This window comes from Eubalaena glacialis, chromosome X (assembly GCF_028564815.1).
Source record: "Eubalaena glacialis isolate mEubGla1 chromosome X, mEubGla1.1.hap2.+ XY, whole genome shotgun sequence".
In the NCBI taxonomy this organism is placed as follows: Eukaryota; Metazoa; Chordata; class Mammalia; order Artiodactyla; family Balaenidae; genus Eubalaena; species Eubalaena glacialis.
This window is the reverse complement of record NC_083736.1, coordinates 91636836-91646230: the sequence shown is the minus strand read 5'-3', so window position 1 is coordinate 91646230 and position 9395 is coordinate 91636836. Positions and strand designations below refer to the sequence as shown.

At 32.7% G+C, this 9395-nt stretch overlaps 1 pseudogene; it reads left to right on the top strand.

The window, feature by feature from the left end:
* The first annotated feature begins 4593 nt into the window (after positions 1 to 4593).
* On the top strand, positions 4594 to 5048 carry LOC133082298 (small ribosomal subunit protein uS15-like; annotated as a pseudogene).
* The last annotated feature ends 4347 nt before the right edge of the window (positions 5049 to 9395 follow it).

Sequence of the window (9395 nt, the reverse complement as noted above, 5' to 3'; positions counted from 1 at the left end):
AAAGAAAATCCCCTTGCCATTTCCTGCATCGTGAATCTCTTCAGTTCTTCAGTTACTTCTTCTTCCTCTTATCTCTCCTCATCCTTTCTCTGGGCCTCCAATTCCTGGTGCTTCTTAGCAGTACCAGCTACATCACTGCTGCTTTTAACACTTGCTTCTGGACATCCTGGGTTTGAAATAAAGATACCACACTGCTGTACTCTATATGGTACTGTATAATAAAGTACACAAAAGCACAACCACTTGTAGAGGATGCACACATGTGACAATGTATGCCAGACATGGGAACTAACTTACATGATTGGATGTGACGACACACGTTCATACCTTTGAAAGTTTGCACCTTGAAGGTTCATATGTAGGGGACTTACTGTACTGGTATAGCTACACCAGATTACTTTTGGTTAGTGTTTACATGGTGTATGATTTTCATTTATTTTTCTTTTAAATTTTTTCTATCCTTATATTTAAATTTTGTATCTTTTAAATAATATATGGTTGGATTTTATCTTTTTAATCAATTCTAATAATCAATATTTTTACTTGGAGTATTTTGCACTTTTTTATTTAATGCCATTTCTATATAGTTGGGCTTATATTTATTTCCTTTGTATTAATTTTATAGTTGTTTATTATTTTACTATTCTAATAATTATCCTAAAGATCACAAGTCATATGCCTTACTTATCACACTTTAAAAAATATTATTTTTACCACTTCCTTGATACTTACAGAAACTTAGAACATTTAAATCAATTTATATCCACCCTCAATTATGTTATTTTCCACATATATTTTAAATTCCTCATAATATTGCTGTTATTGATACAAGTAAGTATTCATTTATACTTATTCACATATTTTCCCTTCTCAGTGTTAAACATTTCATTCTGTGTTTTCATTTTCTATTTAATATTATTTTTCCTTTTTCCAAAAGAGCTACCTTTAATTTTTCTTTTAGTGTGGAATGGCTGTTGAAAAATTCTTTTTTTGTCTCTGAAAAATGAATTTATTGCACGTTTATTTTTATTATGCTTATTTTTAAATTATTTTGTTCATTTTTTGACTTTTAACTTTAAAATAAAATGAAACAAAGAAAATCACATTAAACAAATATATACTATAAAACAAACATCCTTCTATAACCACCACCCAGCTCAAGAAATAAAACTCATTCAGTTACCCAAGTGCTCCCTCCATGTCCTCTATTTTCATTTCAGTCCCTACCCTCTCTCACAAAAAGGCCACCATTCTGACTTTTATCGTAATTTATTACTTGCTTGGTTTTATCACCCCAGTTTGCATTCTTAGACATTACAGTTTAGCCATGCTAATTTTAAAAATACGTGATACGTGATAAAATATGAGAAATATTTTGTCTCTTACAATCAGTATATTCCCTCATCTTTTCTTTCTCTCCCTTACAATTTACTTGCTGAAGAACATGAACTATTAAAATTTTAGACTTTCCCACCATCTGGATTCCATTGACTGAACAGACATGATGTACTCCAAAATATTCTTCTGTCCTCTCTATTTCCTGAAAATTGACAACTAGCTCCAAGGCTTGATCAGACTCATGTTCAAACTCTTCAGCAAGAATATAGGCAATACTGTGTTCTTTTATCAGGAGTCATGTAATGTCTGTTTTTTTCTCTTTCTTTTTTTATTTTAGCAAAGATTGATATACAAAGCATAAATCTCTTAATTCATTGGGAAGTAAAAAAAAAATGGATATTTACTAATTCAATTATTTTGTGTTCATTTCTTTACTGGAAGAATTTTAAAAGGAGATACTTACCCTCATCTACTATTTGGTTATCAATTGGTAAAGTTTACATAGGAAAATCAGTATAAATACATGAGTCCCTCCACTTATTTACCCAGTTTTCAAGAGAATGAATCAATTCTGTCATCCTCAGTAGATTAAAAATCAGTATTTCCTGTTTAATATAATTTGAAACTCAAGAGATTAAACACACTTCATAGATTTCAATCTTTGCTATATGTATCCTTACTGAAGTTTAAATCGTCTTTTCTTTGGCCAGTGAAGCCTATCCAAGTTATCTTCTAAGTCCTTTTGACATGACCCTAATAATCATTGATAGTTTCCTTTCTATCTGGTATCTCAGAATGTCCCAGCTTCACCTTCTACATTTTCTTCCCCATACCTGGGATCAGTCATTTTTCCCAAAAAGTTCTGGTTACATTGAATAAAAAATTATATTTCAAGTCTACAATCTGAGTGCACTAGGGATATTCATTGTTACTGGGTTTGTAATTATTTCTAGGACTTTTCAGGGAACAAAGTGAGGATATATAAAGGGATAGATGGATGGATAGATAGATAGATAGATAGATAGAACATTTATAAAATAAATAAAACATTTATAAATAAAATAAAATATAGAACATTTCTAAAATCCTATAATCTCCCTCATGTCCCCTTTCAATCTATGTCTTCCAAGAGTTATCCACTGTTCTCCTGTCTATCACCATATGTACTCTTTTATGTCTTATTTCTGCCAGTCATCATTATGTCTGTAAAAATCATCCATGTTGTGTGTAGTATTAGTTCATTCATTGAACTAATATTCCATTGTATAAATGTACTGCAATATATTCAATTGTTATTGGACATTACAGTATTTAAATTTCTTGGCTCTTTTCTATATATGTGTTTTGGTGAACATAAACACTCCTATGGATATTTGCCCAAGAAAGGAACTGGTGGGCCGTATGATAGACATATTTTTATCTTTGATAGATTCTTCCAAACAGATTTCCAACATGGTTTTATCATTATACACTTCTACCAGTAACGTATGAATGCTCAAGTTGCTCCACATCCTTGCTAACACTTGGTCTTTTTAGTCTTTCTAATTTTACCAATTCTGGTGTGTGTGTGTGTGTGTGTGTGTGCACATGTTTGTGATCTCATTGTGTTTTAAATGCCATTTTCTTAATAAATAATAATTTTGAGCATCTTTGCATATGTCTATTGGCCATCTGGACCCCGAGTTTTAACTGGTAAAATTATCTGAAATTCTTTTTTGTCACCTGCCTTATCTTTTCACTCTCCATTCCCTGCATGGATCATCTTATCCAGTCCCATAGATTTATTACTATCCATACATCAGTGACTCTTAAATCCAAGACCTTGATATCAGGTCTTAAATCTTTATATCTAAATGCTCAATCTACCTCTCCCATCGCTTCTTCACCTTTGAGTTTTTGTTTTTGCTTTGTTTTGTTTTTTGCCATTTTGCACTTCTTCCTTCTTGACTGGAACATTGATGTGAAGCCTAGAGACTCAGCAGTTATTTTGTAACCATAAGACAATAAACATAAGGACAAAAGCCAACACATTAGAAAAGGTAGAAGTTAAAGATGATAAAAAAAAAAAACGTAGGTCACTGATGGCACTCTCGAACTGCATAAAGCTGGGCATCTTAGTGTAAGAGACAAATTACAATATTATTAAGCCATTGTGATAGGATCCTCTTTTATTTTAAGTATAATATAATGCTGATGCAAGTGTAATCTCAACAAATTCTACTGACTGACTATGTGAATCTACTACATGAAAAAAAAATTTTTGAAAGATTTTCTCTACACAGTGAAATTACTTGTATAACCCAATAGGAAAATTTAGATTCAAGAAATTTGTCAATTTTGTTCTGTCGTGCCCTTAATGTTCATGATTTGTTATAATTCCTAATATACACATTTTACTGATGTGTATGTGCATACACAAAGATAGATATATACAACATTTTATGTCTTTACAGTTATAATGTATATATACATATGATGTATCAATAAAGGCTCTTTCAACTGCAAGTGAGAGAAAGCCAACTCAAACAAGTTATAGGAAGATCAGGCTTAGATCTGGCCTCAGAAACAATATTCAGAGTCTCAAACAATATTATTAATTATCTCCTTCTCTCTCTGTCTCTCCACTTTTCTTCTCTTTCTCTTCACTTAGTGACCACTTTTCTGTGTGTTGACCTCATTTTCTCATACCATATGGAAGCTTCCCTTATATGGATGGAGATGTGCCCAGAGGCAACTTCAGTTTTATATCATATCATATCATATCATATCAGCTTATGGTCTAGAGAAAAAAGGAACTCTCAGTTACAGAAAAAGAAATTATCCAAAGATAAAGCTCTATTTGACCCAGCTTCAGTGACTAGTTCAACTTATAGATTCCTGTGGTCATGGGGGCAAGTATTATGTTCGTTGGAGTGTGGCAGAGCAACTCATCAAAAGAAACATGATGTCTGATACTATTTCAGGGAATTAATAGACACAGAATAAATAATTAATCAATATCTATTAAGGCCACTATAATGTGTAGGTGTAAACATTTGTGTGTGTTTGTGTTACATAAAGAAGCATAAACCTTGATTTTTTTATCCTTCAAAAATAATAGCATCATCTAAGAAATATAAATTTTAGAGGTGATACAACTATAGGCAAAACAAGATAAGTAATCATTGGCCTGGTGAAGCAGAGATTCAATACTAATGAACAATGACTTTCATGTTGAACATTAAAAAGTATGTTTCTTTAGAGACTGCCACCACCATGGGTCACATGCACGTTTCAGGGAAGGGCCTGTCCCACAAGGCTCTGCCCTACTGCCACAGTGTCCCCACCTGGTTGAAGCTGACATCTGACAATGTGAAGGAGTAGATCTACAAACTGGCCAAGAAGGGCCTGACTTCCTTACAAAACGGTGTGATCCTGAGAGACTCACATGGTGTTGCACAAGTACGTTTTGTGACAGGCAATAAAATCTTGAGAATTCTTAAGTCCCAAGGACTTGATCCTGATCTTCCTGAGGATCTCTATCATTTAATTAAGAAAGCTGTTGCTGTTTGAAAGCATCTTGAGAGGAACAGAAAGAATAAAGATGCTAAATTCTGTCTGATTCTGATTGACAGCCATATTCACCAGTTGGCTTGATATTACAAGACCAAAGGAGTCTTCCCCCCAGTTGGAAATATGAGTCATCCACAACCTCTTCCCTGGTTGCATAAATGTGTCTGTTGTAATCAAGCATAAAATCATTGTTTAAATAAAAAAGAAAAAGAAGAAAAGTTTGTTTCTTTAAAGATAAATAATTCCACTTTTGGAATGGCAGCATGAAGAGCTCCATAACCTGCTACCCAGTGAAACAAGCATAGTTGTTTCACTGTGAAACAAGCTAGATAGATAGATATATAGATAGAGGTACAGATTAGATAGATAGATAGATAAATATACATATAGATAAATACATATCTATACATAATTTAAACCTCTCAATATATATATAGATCTATATACCTATATCTATTCTATATCTATATCAATATATATATGTTTTCTTTTAAGTCTCTATAAATTGACCTAATGGCATATAGCAAATGAAAAAAATTCAAGAAAATATACTAAAACTTGGTAAAAACAGCAAAAGTCTTTAACATTTAAACCATTACCCATTCCATCCCTCACTCCTGCCTAGAAACTCCAACTCCATTCCTTGTGGATGTAGCCAAGAACACAGGACACCTTCTCCCCCCAGCTTTCAGTCAAGGGCCATAGTATCATTTGGGAAGAGCAGGCTGCTAGCATTTCTCATTCCTCCCTCCCCAAGCTACTCATTGCAAAAATTAAATTCTAGGTGAGTGTGGTGGAGAGGTTGGAGGTTTCTTCCTCCACCGAGTCTCCATTCATATGGTAGAGGCTCCACTCCAATGGCTGGAGACAGAGAATCCTGGTATCCTGATCCTGGAATCCTAACCAGCTCACTCATAGGGCAGAAGTTAAACACTGTGAGAAGCAAGCGGAGAAGGCCAGAGGCTACCACTGTGTCTAGCATCCCCATTAGTGGTCCAGAGATATTTTTCCCAGGGGTAGAGAGAGTTTATAAGAACAGAGAGCTCTGAAGCATTCCACAGATGAACTGACTTCATTTGAAATGAAGTGTGGAGGAGTTCAAGCCTAAGGGCTCTCTTGAAAACGATGAAGATTTTGGTGATAAGCAAATAAAAAGAGACTGGTAGCTCCATGAGACAACAAGCAAAATCACAGGCCAGCTGCTTTACCAGAGAAAACTATGAAAAGTGATAGCTAAGACACCTCCTGATATGAGAAAAAACCTCAAATACCTGCCTCAAAAACTATCCCTGTGAAGGGGCCCCAATTTAATTGGATCAAACTGTGGAACAATTAGGATCTAGAGCATGATCAAACCAATAGAGCAATGTGCCAGCAATTAGTGGAATCTATCTAACAACTGGATGTGTCCGGGAAAGGGAGACTCAAAGAAAAGACTGCTAAAATGCTATGCTAATGATACTTGGCTAAATGACTGTTAAAAACACTATCATTCCAGAGTGGCTGTGCACATACCCAAAGCCTACACACTCTGAGATGCAACATAAAAGGCTTTACACTACAAGGGAAATAGACTTTATTAAAAGAGTCCAGTCAAGCAAACAACAACAAAAAGCCCAGAAATGGTTCAGGGATGCCAGTATCCAGAATTGATACAATATATAAAACTCTTAAAAAAATACATGTAAATCTTCATGACCTTGGATTAGGCAATGGTTTCTTAAATATGACACATAAAGCATAAGCAACAAAAGAAAAAATAGATAAACTGGACTTCATCAAATTTTAAAACTTCTGTGCTTCAAAAGATACCATCAAGAAAGTAAAAAGACAGACCACATAATTGGAGAAAATATTTGCAAATCATATATAATAAGAAATTTATATCCAGAATATGAAAATAACTCTTACAACTCAACAATATAAAGCCAAATAATTATAAAATGGGCAAAAAAACTGAAAAGTCATTTCTCCAAAGAATTTATGAAAATGGCCAACAAACACATGATGAAATGTTTAATATCATTAGTAAGGAAATGCAAAGCAAAAGCATGAGATACTCACTTCACACCCACTAGGATGTCTAGGATGTCTTTAATCAAAAAATGTAAAATAAATATTGACACAGATGTGGAAAAATTTGAACCATCATACACTGCTAGTGGGAATGTAAAATCGGCAGCTACTATGGAAAACAGTCTGGCAGTTTCTCAAAAGTTAAACATAAATTTTCCATATGACCCAGCAATTCCACTCTTAATGATATAACAAGAGGATTGAAGTTATATATCCATACAAATACTTGTACATGGATATTCATAACAGCATAATTCATAATAATCCAAAAATGTAAATAGCCCAAATGTCCATCAATTGATGAATGGATAAATAAAATGTGGTATATCCTTACAATGGAATATTATTTGGCTAAAAAAAAAAATGATGCCCTGATACATGCCACAACATGGATGAACTTTGGAAACATTATGCTATATGAAAGAAGCCGGTCACAAAAGACCACATTGCATATGATTCCATTTATATCAAATATCCATAAAGGCATAGCTATAGAGACAAAATATAGATTAGTGGTTTCTTAGGACAGAAGGGAGGGGAGGATTGAGTGTTAATGGCTAAATTTGTAGAGGGGTTTTGGGGGGAGGATAATGAAAATGTTCTATGACTGTGGTTATAGTTTTACAGCTCAAAATACTCTATAACCCATTGAATTATACACTTTACTTTTTTTTCTCTTTTCCTCCACCCCCCAGCCTCTTTAAATGGGTGAATTATGTGGTTTGTGAATTATATCTAAATTAAGTTGTTAACAACCAAAAAATAAAGATAGAGTATGCATCAATTATGAAAATAATGTATGCTCTTCTGTAAGATTGGCTCTATATAAAATTTTATAATGGAATTTTAAATAATCTAAATACTAGTTTAGTCTTTATTTTCTCATGAAGAAATGTATTTTATATGTATATACAATTAGTGTGATTTATCCCATACTTCATAAAAAGAATCAAATCATTTGTGTGAAAACTATAGCCTGTGAGACAGGCTATAATGTAAAAATTTGAATAAGTTCAATATGTCAGAGGATTCTGGGCTTAATTCTAACTAGCATTCATTAATATCGTAGTATATAATTACCTCAGCAAGTAGAAGTTGAATTATAAAGTCTATTTTGGTGTAAATAAATCCTAATCTACATTGAAAAGTGTAATGTGTCCAGAACCCCCCCAAAAGAAACATTTTGTTGTGTTTAGATTACTGTGAGAAAAGAATTATAAATTTACTAACAATAAGTTTAATTAATAGATCTAAAATATTTACTTTCAAGATATAGCGATTCAATTTTACACTTTTATAAGTGTTCACATAATAAGATGCATGTTCAAAAGCTCAAATTAAGAGATCTGATTGCCTGAATCAAAACAAAAACATTGAAAATAACAATTCTGAAAAATAATGGCATGTTTATTTAAAGAATTTACAACCTTTCAGGTATGCCAAATTTTTTTCCAAAGTTAGCAGAGCCACACAGGAGAAACTTTCAGAATTATTTGCTCGAAGCAATCAGCTTTTAATCAATGTTTCAGGTCAGTCAATATTTTTGGCACTTTTCAAATAACAAGACACAACTTGTTTTGGCATTTAAAGGAAACTTACTTTTGGTAGCTACCTTCCTTCAATTAATCACTTGTCAATTTAAATCTACATTAGAAAAATTTCTCTATTTATGTAACCTGTATATGACCAGTTCAGGTTGTGCAGGTTCTCACTCTTAATGTCTATGTTTTCTATCTTTTTGTGTATTTTCAAAATGGTTATGAAGTCAACAAAAGAGAAAGAAGGTAATAGGAGTAGTAGGTAATACCTAGGAAGATGGTTATTTTCATGATTCTTCACCTTCTCCAAAATTTCAAATACTTCATTATCTACTGGAGTATCTAATGAATTTATTCCAACATATGACATAACATATTTTATGCATTTTCTATCAATGTGAAAGAGGGAGATAAATCTTTTGAAAATACTTGAATTTTACTGGAAGCTTAATACTCCTTTTGAGAAACAAGGCAGTTGTTCTTTTCCACCCAACACTTAATATGCAACTTGTTCAGAATCTTCTTCAGACCATCATGTAATGGTATATAAAGCTGAGATGTTTTATTTATTTATAATTGAAAAACTGTGGCTGTCTACAGCTGCCACGAGCAAATTGATGATTTGTTTTATAATGTACCCAAAGTAAGTATAACTGTTTTTTTCTCATTGAATTGAATTATCTAATCATTTGGAATTTTGAAGACTGGTGGCAATATATGTATACATATATATGTACATATATATGTATATATTTATTTATATATATGTATATATATTTATTAATATGTGTATATATAAACTTCTTGGAACCAGGGAAGTGTTCTTGGATCTTTTAGTAGTTTAACAAATGTTCCATATCATCCTTAGTATTTACCATAGGTTTGAATAAG